We start from the raw sequence: 15,773 nt of genomic DNA, 5'->3' as shown, positions 1-15,773 counted from the left end.
CAATTCAATGATTCCATAGAGTTTAAAATCATCAAATTTTGGTGTAGACCCGTTTATGAGCCAACCCCCCACTCTTCTATGCGTCACTTTTTTACCAAAAATATCTGGCTTATGAATGAGTATATACGGTATTCACTTTTTGGAACTGTAGCATATCCTGGCACCAAGTCACTGTGAGCTAGAAAATTAGAGATATATATTTTTGCAGAAATGAAACAATTTTTGCAAAATAAATATGTTAGAGAAACATTAATTACCAAGAGCCCAATCTTCTTCCCGTTGAAATTTGGCCATTATTTAAACAGGAACTGGATCATGCACGAAAATAATACTTAATATGAAAAATAATTTACTGTACAAAAGAATTTCATCACTATCTGTCTCTCAGTAGTACAGATATAGTCAGACAGCCAGCTCTAAAAGGCCAGTTTTAAAAAAAGGATGAAAAATCCAAGACTAGACGTTGCCTTTGTCTTATGTATGAAGAGAAAGGAAAACAACACAGAACTGGGGAAAGGAGTGAAGTGCACGGGCAGGAGCAGGAAGGGAGAGAGGGGAGGAGAAATGATGGCTGTTGTGGCTTACTTTCTCCCATTCTGAAAAGCCACCATAAGAATAAGTACTTCCAAAGTACTTCCCCAATGCACACATTGAGCACAGACACTGCTCCGTCGAGCCCCCTCCTTGCCCCTCTTCTTTTTGGAGTGGTTAGAGTCATGCAGAAGAGCTAAAGGACATGAAAATTAGTTGCCTGTAAAACAAAATTATTATTTTGTTTTCAGGTACCTTTTTGTGGCTATTTTTAGTTAAATGTAGATGCATTTCTAAATGAAACATCATTCTGAAATGAAAAGCTGCCACATTGACTTTTTTTGGAAATTCTTTCCTGTTGTCTTTTTTTTTTTTTTTTTGAGAGGGGCTATCACTATTTGCTGAATTTGGCCTGAATTTTCAAAAGGTTTCAGTCAACCTGAAACTGTTTTTCAGCAAATAAACTATTAGATGAAAATTTCTTTGCCCAGCTCTAGTTGTGACTGATCTCTACACAGAGGACTCAAGGGGTGAAGCTCCTAGTACCCTCTGTCCTCTCATGCACCAATCCAGGAGCTGGTCACAGTCAAGCCTATGTAAGTAATTATGGTTTGCCTATCTAAAATTTCTGTTTATTGTAACTGAAGGTGATATATTCTTCACTTTCTGTCCAGGACTATTATGTAATTAAATGGCAAAAAATGTTATCATATAGTTAAGGTTGTTCGGGGATAGCTTGTGCCCTTCCAGAATGTTGAGTTCAGCAAAATTCAAACCTCAGAAAACCAGAAAATATGGAGTTAAGGTAAACATCCATGTAACCTTAACTCTGCCCCCTGGATCTAGCAATAGGAATACTAGGAATTACCTGCATGTTCTTGAGCTGCCTTTTCTGTGTGTGAGTTGTATCTGTATTGAATGATTTGAATGGGAGAAGATGGAGATTACTTGGAGGTGCATCTGTAAGAAACTGAGACGTGTATGGTCTGGCCTAGTGGTTGGAGCAGCAGTTGTCATTCCTAGTGCTCTGGCTGGACTCGAGCCAGGGGTCAGAGCAGGAATCAAGGACAAGCTAGAAAAAGGATGTATCAGGCACAGGCTGGGCTGGAACAGGAGCAATCTGTCAGAACCACCAAGCAGAGGGGGATGCTCCTGGCAAGGTAGTGACGATGAGCAGACTGGAATGGCTGCTCTCATTGGGAGCTTATATCCCTGGCCTTGGGGTCACCTGGATAGAACTGTACCTCTGGATTGTCTGAGCCCTAGTTGATTGACAGTGCCCTCAAGTAATCAGGCTGAGTGATGACTCATCAGGCTCAGAGAGCACTCATCAGGATCAGAGATGACTCATTACAGCATCACAGAGCTGTGGTTGCGATATGAGGAGAGCTGGGTTTGTGCCCTCCCATGTGTGTAAGTAAAGGAAAGGGGAGTATGTTCATTGCCGGGGATGTTGTAAAGGCCAAAAGTATAACTGGGTTCAAAAAGAATTAGATAAGTCCATGGAGTCCATCAATGGCTATTAGCTTAGATGGTCAAAGATGCAACTCCATGCTCTTGGGGTCCCTAAACCTCTGACTGCCAGAAGCTGGGACTGGGTGATGGGGATGGATCACTCAATAAATTGCCCTGATCTGTTCACTCTCTCTGAAGCATCTGGTACCGACCCAGCCACTGTCGGAAGACAGAATACTAGGCTAGATGGACCATTGTTCTGACCCAGTATGGTTGTTCTTATGTATTTTAGCATATGACAAAGGCATTGGGTTTAGGACTTTATCTTCACTTAAATTATTGATGTAAACAGGGCTTACAGGCATCGTGAATATCCATCCTCACTTTGACTCACTCTCCAGTATCTAATAGTTTTAGATTGTCAGAACATTAGCATAGCAGTGCAGTTGCTTATTCTGATGTGGGGTTGCTGGGATATTGTGACTGATTCCACCACTAAGTTGATTACTTATATGGCATATCTCCCTCTCTAAAAGGAAATAAATGCTCTTACCCCATCTAGGCTTGCCAACTTTCTAATTGCACAAAACCAAACATCGTAGCCCTGCCCCTTCCCCGAGGTCCCTCCCTCAACTCACTACATTCCCCCTCCCTGGGTGGCTTGCTCTCCCCCACCCTCACTCACTTTCCCTGGGCTGGGGCAGGGGGTTGTGATATGGGAGGGGGTGATGGTTCTAACTGGGTGTAAGGGTTCTGGGGTGAGGCCAGAAATGAAGTGTTCAGGGTGCGGGAGAGGGCTTTGGGCTGGGGCTGGAGTTGAGGGGTTTGGGGTTTAGGAGGGGGCTCCAGGCTGGGGAATGGGGCTGAGGGATTCGGAGTTTGGTAGGGGGCTGCAGGTTGAGGCAGGGGATTGGGGTGCAGGATCTGGGGAGGGGCCAGGGAGGAGGGATTCAGGGTGCAGGAGGGGGCTCCGGGTGGAGGGGGGGCTCAGGGCTGAGGCAGGGGGATGGAGGGGGCTTACCTCGGGCAGCTCCCATTCAGCGGCACAGCAAGGCTAAGGCAGGCTAGTCCCTGCCTGTCCTGGCACTGCACTGCACCCCAGAAGCGGCCAGCAGCAGGTCTGGCTCCTAGACAGGGCGGGTGGGGGCAGGAGGCTCTGCGCATTGCTCTTGCCTGCAGGCACCGCTCCTCCCTCCCCCAGCTGCCATTAGCCATGGTTCTCGGCTAGTGGGAATGCAGAGCCGATGCTCAGGGTGGGGGCAGCGCGTGGAGCCCCATGCCCCCCCCCCATGAGCCGGACCTGCTGGCTGCTTCTAGGGTACAGCGCGGTGCCAGGACAGGTAGGGACTAGCCTCCCTTAGCCCAGCAGCACCGCTGACCGGACTTTTAATGATCCAGTCGGTGGTGCTGACCGGAGCTGCCAGGGTCCCTTTTCAACCAGCCATTCCGTTTGAAAACCGGACACCTGGCAACCCTAACCCCCATCCTGTGGCATTCTAGCATGCAACTGCTTCACTGAAGTATACTCAGTTCTTGCTTCTTCTTCAAGTTGCGTCCCTATGGGTGCTCCACTGTAAGTGTGCTTGCATCCTTGTATTGCTGATCGGAGAACTTCGGTAGCAGTGTCCATTAGAACCGCACATGCGCTGTCTCTCCTTGTGCCTTGCCATGAGGCTAGTCAGTGTGCTCAGGCTAACCTCCTTAAGTCCCTTCTCAACCACCCCTGGCTAGAGATGGAGCTATTTGCAGTCAGTTACGACATTGCTTTCAATTTTGCATTTCTGTAGTTCGTTAGCCTCCTAGTACTTAGTGTAGTTATAGTCATAGTTTTCTCTTTTTTTTATCTTTTCTCTCTTAAATTTAAAAAAAAAAAGACTTTATTTTCCCAGGTTTTTTACCTCATAGGCGACCCTTCCTCTAATGGGGTTTGCCTGTTTCACTGGCAACTCTTGTTTCAAGTGCCTCTCTTGCAAAGAGGCGATCCCTGTCACAGACAAGCACTCCCAGTGCATACTTTGCCTCAGAGAAGGACATATTCAACAAAAGTGTTGTTTCTCCTAGCAACTCAGGCCCAGATTTCTTAAGGATAGAGAGCTCAGTCAGAAGATTGTCTCCATGGGGGCGACTCTCCGACTCTCTCCAGACCTGCTCCACAAGTCACCTGGCAGACATGAGTCTTCCCCACAGCCCTCAATGTTTAAAGGCTGTGGGTAGAAGAAAAAAGCCGCTGACCCCTCTCAGAAATTGTTGAAAAGGCAGAAAACCTATGCCTGTTATGGGGGAATCTGAACAAGAGAAAACCCTGAAGTCAGAAGGATCAAGACCTTGAGTTCCTCAGCCAGGGGAGGCCTGGAGCGCCTCATCTGACAGATGGGTCTACCCTTTGCTAGAATCTATGTATACCCCAAAATGGATAGGCGTAAATGTGACCTGGCTGGAGGGCGGAGTCACAAGACAGTCAAACCAGTGCAGGCCCAGAGTGGCTGTCCATAGGGCGTGCCTGGAAAGAGGAGAGGATTTGATCTCGAAATGTTTTATAATATGATTATTCTGGATGCTGTATTTTGTTAGGACTGAGGATATTTTCTGAAAAGAATAAGTGTGAACTGTAGCTTCTTGAACAAATTGATGCATTTTGGAAATAATATTTATATAATTGTTTAGTGTTAGTTCTTTTTCAGCTTTATTGGTTTAAAAATGCTTCACAAAAAATTGATAAGTCTGATCTTCTAAATAATTTTGTGGTAATAGTAATCACCAGTAAGATGAATACTTCTCGATTGCACTGGCCTCATTAGCACTAGAAAAGTACTTTTCCCTCTCTTGATATTCACCCCTTCTTGTCAACTGTTAAGAATAGGCCACTTCCACCTTAATTGAATTGGCCTTGTTAGCACTGACCCCCCACTTGGTAAGGCAACTCCCATCTTTTCATATGCTCTAATATTTATACTGCTTACTGTATTTTTCACTCCATGCATCTGATTAAGTGGGTTTTAGCCCACAAAAGCTTATGCCCACATAAATTTGTAGTCTCTAAGGTGCCACAAGGACTCCTCTTTGTTTTAACATGGCTTTGTTAGCTATTTATAAGGAATGGCCTTAATTACGATTTATATACTTTTCTAATATGTCTTTAAAGGTTGAATTTGGATCATTTAGCCCGCTGGTTGCTTAATCCTTTCTGGCTGAGTGTCACAACTTAAATTTGAGTTAATGCTGTATTCTTTTGATGGTAATTTAAATATCAAGATTATTATATGGTCCTCTCCTGAAAACACTGAAGCAATGATTTCAATGAGACTACTGAAGGAGGTAGGGTACTACTGAATGGGAGTAAGGGTGGCAGATTATGACCCAAGATAATCAAAACATTTGACAACCAGTGGTTTCTCCTTTGTACACATGTTATAAAATAAATATGAATTTTAAATTAAAATGTATTCTGCACATTTAGAAGAGGCGCTCCTTCCAGAGGGCCTGATCTTGCTAACAGTTGTACAGGTGTAACTTCACTCACCTGAGTTGTTCCACTGGAATTAATTTGGCTACTTGTATGCATAAAATTACACACATGTGTAACTGTATGCTGGCTTGGGTCCCTATGCAGGAGATATGTCGGAATGCATTGTTTTCTCTTGGAAGAATTAACTAAACATTTTTTTTCTACATTTTAATACTTTTGAAAACAGCAGTGATTACCATAAGAAAAATGCTGCCTGTTTGAGAGGTAATTATAAGGATATGGAACTGACAACAAAATTAGTGCTCTTAGTTTTTATCACGTTATTAGCATCATCTACATGCAGACTGAATAAATCTGTTTTGTGCTGCTGCTGGCTAATTAGAAATATTAATATATTTATTGCAGGGAAAAATACTGATTGGTCATAAATAAACCCCATTAAAAATGATTATCAGTAGTCAAATATAAACATCTAAGCAGATGGATATAACTGATGTATTTAGTTCCTGTTGTCTGAAAGTTTAACCAATTACATCCTAACCAGTGTTAGTCAAGGGTTTTGTTTCTGAGCAGTTTCATTTTATAGTCTGTTTTATAAAGCACTGTGTACATTTACAACACTGTTAATTATAATAAATAGGCAGAAGCCTGTGAAGAACTTTTCCATGCTATTAGTATATAGATGTTACAGAATGGTAACCTGACATTTCCAAAATCTAAACGGTTAAACTACCATATATCCAGTGCAGAAAAACAATGCTAGATAATTCTGACAGTTATAATTGCTTATTGCTAGAAACAAGTAACTTGGATCTAAAAATACTTTGCTTTACAGCACTTTGACAATCCATTTTATTTATAATTATTGAGAAGTAATGTAACCAATATTAAACTGTGAAAGATGGTTAATATGTATAGCAAACGTAATAATTATAAATATGAAAGCAGTTTATCATATAAAGAAACTGATCCTCTTTAAACTTTTTAACAGGAGATTAAGGGCCTGATCTAGAGCCAGTCAGGAGAGTGTCCATTTTCTTCAGTGGGTTTTGGATCAAGGCCTAAGTGAAAATGTTTAACTTCAGGGCATTTATCAGCATTTGAAGTTTTCTCAAAAGTAGAATTATAAAAGCATTGTCTATACACACATTCCCCATCTCTCACCACCATTCATATCATCCCAAACTCATGGTCACAAAACCCCGATATCACACTCTCATGTATTCCTTCAATTCCCTTTTCTGTGTTCCTGCAACAATCGCAATGCAGACCCTTTTACCTGTGTTCTATATTCTCAGCCCCTTCGCAGTAGAAGTGCTATATTTTCATTGTATTTTGGGCCTTGCAGTCTCATAGAGGGCCTGGACAATTTGGCTCAAGGAGAATACCAGGCACCATCTGTCTCTGATTTAGTTTCATTGTGTTATCTGAAGAGTAAAATCATCTGTCTTTTTAAAGTAAGTATATCCAAATGAAAAGAAAAATGTGTATTGTCTGCACACTTTAATTTCACCCCATTAAAGGGACTCTTTTGAATAATTATATTTCTGTCTGAAATATGTATATCTACTATATTTACAAGTAACACTTGTAATTACTAAAACTGAAAGGAGTTAGCAAAACATTTTTTCTAACTTCTCAGTTCACTTTGTACATTCAACAGCATTTTGTGTATTAATTTCACAGTTTTCCTTTTATAGTCAATTTCTTGCATGCAAAAATGACTCTTACAAACATCAGCATGGGAGCAGAAAAAGTCTTTAAACGTTTTAAAAAGAATTTTAGCATTCATGGTTAAATTGTCAGCTGATGTTATTTATTCCAGCTGAGGGCCTGGCCCATTATTTTTGGAAGAAAATACCACCTACCTCTTATATAGCACTTTTCAATAATAGATCTCAAAGCGCTTTACATAGAAGGTAAGTATCATTATCCCCATTTTACAGATGGGAAAACAGAGCGATACAGAGGTGAAGTGACTTGCCCAAGGTCCCCCAGGAGATCAGTGTGGAAGCCAGAAACCAAACTCCTGCGTCCCAGTACAGTCCTTTATCCACTAGGCCACACTACTGCCTTCTGATACTGTATCAGAAATTGGATTTCAAAAAAATCTGTTATAAACGTTCAGCTTGACAGTGCCCCTGTAAGATAAACTACCTGGAAACTGTAATAATCTAAGTTGTTGTTTCTATCACATAAGGATTTTTAATTACAAATATGTATGCTGGTTAGGCATCTAACTCCCTTTGAAAGTCCCAGTCATCATTTTAACCTAAACTGTGTCCCTCTAAGAAGTGTTGGTTTTGTCCCACTCACTTCTTTATCATCCATCATTTTCTTTCTCTTGTCGTAATTCACTCTGATGTTGAATGTTAATGCGTAAGAACTCGGTGCAAGCCATGCATTCATTTTTAGTTTTGATAAACTGATTTCCACTGTTTTTTTTTTTTTCTGGTTTTGAGACAGTCCTTTAGAAGGGATAATGTTACAGTTCATATAATTGGAGATTTTCCTGTTAGTGTACACTAGAAGGGATTAATACTTACAAGAGAGAGGTATTTTCTTCTTAGTATACCTTCGTTTTAATCACTGGGTCTACTTATCTCTTCCACTTATGACATGACCTGGAGACTCCAACAGCCAAAAATATGATCTGTGATCAATCATGTAATGTTTGAAAATTTGTGTGGCAAAGCTTAGGTTGGTACCTAATTTAAGTTCCTTACCCCTCCACTCAGTACTTCATTGATAGTGTTCCTTCAGGAATAAATGACCTTGGTATTGACCTTTTGATTGCTAGAATTCTTGGATGTTTGCCAAAATATGATAGATAATTGCTGTCTTCCAAGCAATTTGACTCCACTTGTGTGAAATGTGTGCAATCAACTATCTTTCTAAGACGTAATAGCTTCCTTCAGTTGTTACTTGGACAATTGTTGCTTGATTACTGTTCTTACAAGGAAAAAATTAGCTTAGCTGCATTTTTTCTTTCACTAGAAAAAGGGATAGATGAATTTCTTCATTCTGGTGAAAGTAGAGTTGAAAGGAATTAATTACTTTATTTAAATGATCGATTTGTTTGATACTATAAAAGAGAGAACTTGCAGGAAAGCACCTATGGGTTTCTTATTCATCAAGCAAAGCAAGCTGTTACTCTTAAGGATGAGGTTAAATCAGGGGAATGGAAAATTGACATGACAGATTGAGGAGAAAGTTATATCATAGTGAGTGACAGAAATGCATTACGGTAGTCACCCATTGAAATTGGGAAGGGGAGTTTTTTGTCAGAAGGGGACAAACACATAGATCTAGATATAATATCCGTAACAATAGCAACATGATTATTAACACCCTGAACAATATACATAGGATGTAACACCAATAGACCCTGTCACTGGTGGGTGGGATTGAACCTGAGACCTCTGGAGCTTAGTGCATGAGCCTCTACTGCGTGAGCTAAATGCCAACTGGTTGCTAACTGAGCCTGTAGAGCAAACTCATTAATCTCTCTCTTGCACTCTCTCTGCCACTATATGGGACAGAAGACCACACCAAGGAGGTGTGTGGGTTACATAGTTCCCCTAGCTGAGGAAGCGTGTCCCAAGCTTCAGAGACTTCCCTTGAAATCCTGGATGAGCTCCCACTTGTAACAGTGACAGACCTTGGTCGTCATCAAACCTGGGGCCTCTGGAGCTTAGTGCATGAGCCAAAAGCCAAGTGGCTGTTAGCTAAGGCTGTAAAGCACACTCATTTATCTGTCTCAGTGTCACTAGATGGGACAGAACACCACACCCAGGAGGTATGTGGGTTACAAGTAGACTAACCTTCACTGCATATTTAAGGATAAAAGCATGGACAAATTGACTGGAGTGGGCCCAGTGGTAGGACCTAGCATCCCATAGCACTGATTGCAGTGGAATTAAGGAATCCCTTCCTCACCTACCTATAGAAGAAACTCACTCCAGGGATGGACTAGCAAGTAGCTGTGGCAACATCTTTTCGCAGTCACAAAATTCTCCCAGATAGTAACTCCCCTAACTTTACCAGAACCAATTGTGCATATATTAAGTGCACATATGCTGGTAAATGGAGGGGTCTCGTGATAATGCTCTGTGGATTGCACCAAAGATACTTCTTGCATATAAAACAAAACATTGTATTTGTAATATTTTGGCATTAAAATTGGAATAATGATTTCAATTTGCGTTGTCTTCCTATGTTTTTGTCTTTCTTCCTTTTTCCATTTTGTTTTTTAGTGTTTTATTTTTCTTTCTAGAATCCACCATCTTTCTTCTTTTCCACTATCTGGTTCCTTTAACAATAATTTTTCTCCCCCTTTTCCCTCTTGTTTCTCTCCTGTTTTCTCCCACACCTTTCTTTTGTTCATTGCTGAGAACTCTTCCTTCTGTTCAGTCCCCACTTTCTTCTTTCTTATCTTGTCTCAAGCTCTTTCCTTCCCTTCATCTAATCCTCTTCTCTCTCCACTGCCTGCCCACAACCTTCAATCACTAATTGCAAACAAAACATCTCAGGCACCCATGCACACTCTCACTGGACCCAACTACACTCTCAGGGTGCATCTTCACTAGGAAAAAAAGGTTTGTTCTTAACTTGTGTTAGCTAACAGGAAGTAAAATCCTTGTAGACAAGGCAGTTTGTAGTTTTCACATGAGTTAGCAGATGAAGGTAAACTGTAGTCTAACTGGACCTGCTAACTAATGTGTAAACTAAAACTGCCTTATCTACACTAGGATTGCTAGTTACCTCGGGTTAGGTTTTCTAGTGAAGAAAAGGCCTTAAGTTATGTCCTCATTGCAGGCTAATTACAAGTTGGGCAATTGTGGGTAATCATCTCATAGTAGTCTGATAGGCGCCGACTCCGTGGGTGCCCTGGGGCTGGAGCAGCTCCCTGTGGCCTCGCCCTCCTGCTCCAGCTCGTCTCCGCCTCCTCCGCGAGCACGCCGCCGCGTCCTGCTTCTCCCTCCTCCCTCCCAGAGCTTGCGCCGCAAAACAGCTGATTTCGTGGGGTGGGGAACAGGGGGAACGCAGCGTGTTGGGGGAAGAGGCGGGGCTGGGGTGGGGATTTGGGGAAGGGATCCAATAGGGGCAGGGAGGGGGCAGAATTAGGGCAGGGACTTTGGGGATGGGGTTGGAATGGGGGTGGGGATGGGGTGGAGTCGGGGCGGGGCCAGGGGCAGGGAAAGGGGTAGGGGGGCGCAGGCACCCACCGGCGCCTATGAGTAGTCTAACTCACTAGTTAGTTCTGTCTAGTTCCTCATGCTGCTGTCACACCTGTATCTGCTCTGGTGATGTATCTGGGTCATGAGAGGCAGTACAGATACCTGGGTGCATATTTTGTGTTTCATAGTACTACAACTCACTGTCCTGCTCCATGTGTGCTTTTGTGGAACAACTTGTCTGCCCACTCTGGGGATTGTGAGAGGAAACTATCTAGGGCCAGGAAATGCATTGGGCATCTGGGTAAGACCTAAAGTCCTGTAGTGGTGTGCATTGTGTCCTAGTGCTGAAACTATAGATCCCGCTATCATAAGATCTGGGACCAACCGCTGCTGACTTTCATGTAGGAAATGTTTCTTTGGCATGTTTCTGCAGAAGCTGCTGCAAGATACAGTGGTGGGTGTTTCCGATGCAGCTTTTTGCCCAGAGAGGGCAGAGGTAGTGACTTGCAGTTACAAGCAGAAGCGCAACAACAACAGACTCTGGTGGCATATCTATGGATACCCACATAGGATGTGCTGTCCAAGTGCATCGTGCCAGGGTGATCTCGAGGTCTGGCCTGTTTTGACATGGAAAAGCTGATACCTTGTTCTGCCTGTAATGACACTGTCATTATTGGGATGTCTGTGAAAATTGTGATTTTAGGTGATCCAGTCTTATTTTCTGTTACCCTGGTTTGATGAAGGCTTATCCTGGGCAGGAGGCAGTTTAACTATATGCTGAGAAGGTGCAAGATGGTGGTGGAATGTGCATTTGGCCACTGAAAGCAATGTGGCACTGCTTATGGTTTTGTAGTGTATATAATCCCATGCATGGGATGGGGGCTTGTTGTGTGCTTCCCACTATATGTGAGGACAGTGGTGGTTTGGGGGTCTCTTAGAGACTAGCGCCTTGTGCCTGCTGATGCTGGTGCAGGGTCTGTTACAGCAAAGGACATAAGAGATGCCTCATGCACTCACATTCCTGCACTGAATAGAGAGTACTCAGAGGATAATTAATGGGACTGGCAAACTGGGGCTGTTGCTTTGAAATCAAATGTAGTGTTTAAACATGAATTAAAGAAAGAAATATGGTTCATTTGGCATTTTTCTTTTTCTTTACTTACATTCATTGAAGGTAAACATATGTAGGCAGTCCAGCTGCCCTAACACAGTTTAAAAATGGGAGAGGAGGAGGAACAATTGCAAAACAAACCTCCCAGACATAACACAAAACCTTGATGCATCACAAATAATGAAACTGCACATCATCAGTGTATCTGTTCTATTACCCACATTGGAATGGGCATGAGTGCAGCAGATACTGGTGATGCATTTCCATGGCTTATTGATTGCCTCAGTGACTGGCTCGCACAGCCATTGTTGTCTATAGGTTAGAGGACATGGTAAAAGGGCTAAAACCTGTCCACATATTTTATAATATTCCAGATAATAATACAATGGCTGCACCCATCTTACTCAGCTGAGATGCTGTGTTCTCCTCTGGTGCTTCCATGAGGATCCCCTCAAAACCACTGTGCTCTTCCTGGTCCGAACCTCTTAAAAGTCCCTGTGACTTGGACTGAGGTCTTCTTCCAGGGGGGTTGCTGTTTGGAGGTATGGATTCTGTATCCTTGAAGACATCTGGGTTTCGAACCCACTCCTGTACTCGTTTCACAAAGGAGTCCATGCTGTAGTGGGGCTCTATGCTCAGGGATCTGCTCAACATGCAGTCATCTCCTCATAAAATGGGGAGCTCATCAAGGCAGAACTGGACTTGTGATTGTTATCCTTGGCTTTCTAGTAGCTCACCCTGATATTCTTAATCTTCTCCCTTCATTGTTGTCTGGTACAGTTGACCCCATGATCAGCTAGTGGTTGTCAATGCTCATTGTTATACAGTTGAAGTGAAGGTTCCTCTTCAGGGATCCAAATCATGGGTTTTGCATGCTTCAGCCCAAAGATCACCCAAGATTTGGTGTCAGCCTCCAGCCAGATGACTGCATGCTGATACAGGGGCTTGTTAGTAGACAGTCTTCCAGAGACCAAAGATAACCAAAGCAGCAGAAGTAGCATGGGACTGAAGACCCTAAGCAGAGGCAGATGAAGGTAGTTGACTTTTGGTCAGCGCACAGATAGATGACAATACTGTACCCAAGATTAGGCACACACAGGGCTTGTGAGCAGGGATTGGTGAACCGTCATCTACCGATTGTTGTCATTGATCATATATTTTCACTGCAGTTTCTTTGGGTTAACAAAATATGAGAGAAGCTAACTCAGGCTCTGCCCTATCCCTCAGGGCATGGTGGCTGCCTTGTCACGTGGCACAACTATGGCATGACTGAGGGGTGTTGTATGAATGGGGAGTGCGTTAAAGAGAAAATTCCTGGTGGGAACATAATTAAATTTCCAATGAAGACAAAGCCTCAGAGTCTACAAAGAGATCTACCCTTTGCCTAGGGAAAGAAACCAACGCAACATATCACTAAGTATCCAGAAAGTCTTGTGGTTCTCCAAAAACATGTTTTTAAAAGAACCAGATACCTGGTTTTGCAAAAGTAGTTTAGCTGCTACAAAACCTTTCTATGACTTTTTATAATTTTCCCCAGGATTCCCAAGAGCTGTGATATTGACAATGTTATCATGACTCATCCACAAAATTGTCCATGTCAAATCCACAGCTTGAATTTATAGCAGATGAAATAAAATGGAATACTGAAAATAATGCCATTATTATTTGAAAAGAAAAAGTTGCATAATAGCATAATTAAACATGTGCAAGGTACATAGTGAAACTAATGACCCCATGCAATGCACTTCAGCTACAAAGACACAGGCGGAGACTGACTATTAAACAAGTATTTGAAAGCCTCGGTTTGCCCCTAGACAATGATTTACAACAGATGTGGGAGATGATGGAGGAGAGTGGCTGAAAGAGTCAGTGACTGCTAATTTCAATTTTTGTTAATCAAATGAGTTACTTAGCAGGAGATATAAGTGTAGTAGTGCTAAAAGTATGTGCAAAGTATACAAGTTTTGCTTGAATGCAGCCTAGTATATGGATAAAGTTCTTGATTTATCCCTTGCTTAGATGAGAGCCAGAAATGTGTATGGATGGTTAGGAATAGGAATTTAAAATCCTTTAAGAGTCTTCCTTAACTGCTATTTTTGAGTTCTTCCACTTTCAGCTTCTTATATATGATACCCTATGCCTGGAATGCCGTCTTGATTCTGATGCACCAAACAATTTCAGTTTCCAATCCTTCTTTATAATCCTCTTGCTTTGCAAATTCTTCCAACGTTTCTCTTTAATAACATCTGCTTTGTAGAATTGATATCTGGTGTATCATAGAAATGTGAGTTACATTGTAAGCCCCTTCATGTAAGTGTCTTTAATACACTTTTGAAGAGCTATGCAAACTTTGAGGTAGAATGACCTAATATTAAAGAAAAAAACTGTAAGTCAGAAGACAGAGATTGTGTTCCTGACTCTGCCACTAGCCTGCTGTATGATCTTCAGTCTTAGCCTCTGTGTGCAGGAAGAAAATACTTAATCACCGTTGCAATGTTCTTCAGAGGATTCTTTATATTGCAAAGGTGCTATAAAAGGACAAAGTATTATTTGATATGTAAATAATGTGTTGTATATAAGTGGCATTAGCAGAAATACCACCTTGATTAAATCTTATAACTTGTTAATAAAGTAAGGTCTGGCCTTCTCAGAATTTGAGTGATCTCAACAACAACAACAAAATAGGGTCCTCCAGGAAGTTGATATTCAATATATGCTCATCTTTCCTGTGAGTCAACAGTAAACTAAGGTCACAAAGTGGTTATGAGCCACTGTGCTGCTGAAGGTGCCATGGTTCAAATTTGGATGACCTCTTCTAAGCCAGGCGTATGTTTCAATGAATTAAGACTAAATTAAGGCTAAGGATGTAGTTTCATTTCAAATCTGCAAAAGGTTTTTCATTGAAATGAATAATTTGCAACAAGTATGTCCGTCATCTTTTGGTACGCTACATTGGCTCCATGCTCTCAGAAGCTTGATCATTATTCCTTAAGTCTTATAAGGTCATCCTTGTTGAGATGTTTTCTATATCCTCCCACAATGCTATTAAACAGCTGTTTTTTAGCGGTTAGAGTGATCTAGATTTGTATGGCTCCTAACTTCAGATTCCATTGAAGAATTAGTATGTTTTCTGATAGGTGAAACCTGTCTGAGAGGACATTTCTTGTCAATATTTGAGTGACCTGTATCGGAGTGAGAATTGCCCTCTCAATGTTCTCTTAAGAGTGCAAGAGTGCAGGGATTTGTCAAAGACTGCCCCCAAATTTACTCGTTAGAAAGGAATCAACTCACTCATATCTGGTTTATTACAAACCTCAGGTTAGACCATAAGTCCATAACATTCTGAGTCTCTGACAAGACCACAGCCATAATGGTTTATAAACACCTTGGGAGCTCAGGAGAGGGCAAAACAGCATATTTGAAAAACAGTTCATCTCCCACTACAGCCACAGTATTTCTAGGCAGCAAGAGAGACCCTCAGAAGTAAAGCATCAGGCCTGGGAACTTTGAGTCATAGAATCATAGAAGATTAGGGTTGGAAGAGACCTCAGGAGGTCATCTAGTCCAACCCCCTGCTCAAACCAGGACCAACCCCAACTAAATCATCCCAGCCAGGGCTTTGTCAAGCTGGGCCTTAAAAACCTCTAAGGATGGAGATTCCACCATCTCCCTAGGTAACCCATTCCAGTGCTTCACCACCCTCCTAGTGAAATAGTGTTTCCTAATATCCAACCTAGACCTCCCACACTGCAACCTGAGACCATTGTTCCTTGTTCTGTCATCTGCCACCACTGAGAACAGCTGAGCTGCATCCTCTTTGGAACCCTCCTTCAGGTAGTTGAATGCTGCTATCAAATCCCCCCTCACTCTTCTCTTCTGCAGACTAAACAAGCCCAGTTCCCTCAGCCTCTCCTTGTAAGTCATGTGCCCAAGCCCCCTGATTGTTGCCTTCCACTGGACTCTCTCCAATTTGTCCACATCCTTTCTGTAGTGGGGGGCCCAAAACTGGATGGAATACTCCAGATGTGGC

General features: G+C 42.2%; 1 protein-coding gene across 6 annotated transcripts in view; it reads left to right on the top strand.

Annotated features, from left to right (window-relative positions):
- ANKS1B (ankyrin repeat and sterile alpha motif domain containing 1B) overlaps positions 1–15,773 on the top strand; it is a 730,881-nt gene that overhangs the window by 353,777 nt on the left and 361,331 nt on the right. The window lies entirely within an intron of this gene.

This window comes from Terrapene carolina, unplaced genomic scaffold (genome assembly GCF_002925995.2).
Source record: "Terrapene carolina triunguis isolate 2854851 unplaced genomic scaffold, T_m_triunguis-2.0 Scaffold68, whole genome shotgun sequence".
Lineage (NCBI taxonomy): Eukaryota > Metazoa > Chordata > Testudines > Emydidae > Terrapene > Terrapene triunguis.
The sequence above is the reverse complement of the archived record's forward strand: the minus strand, read 5'-3'. Positions and strand labels throughout refer to the sequence as shown.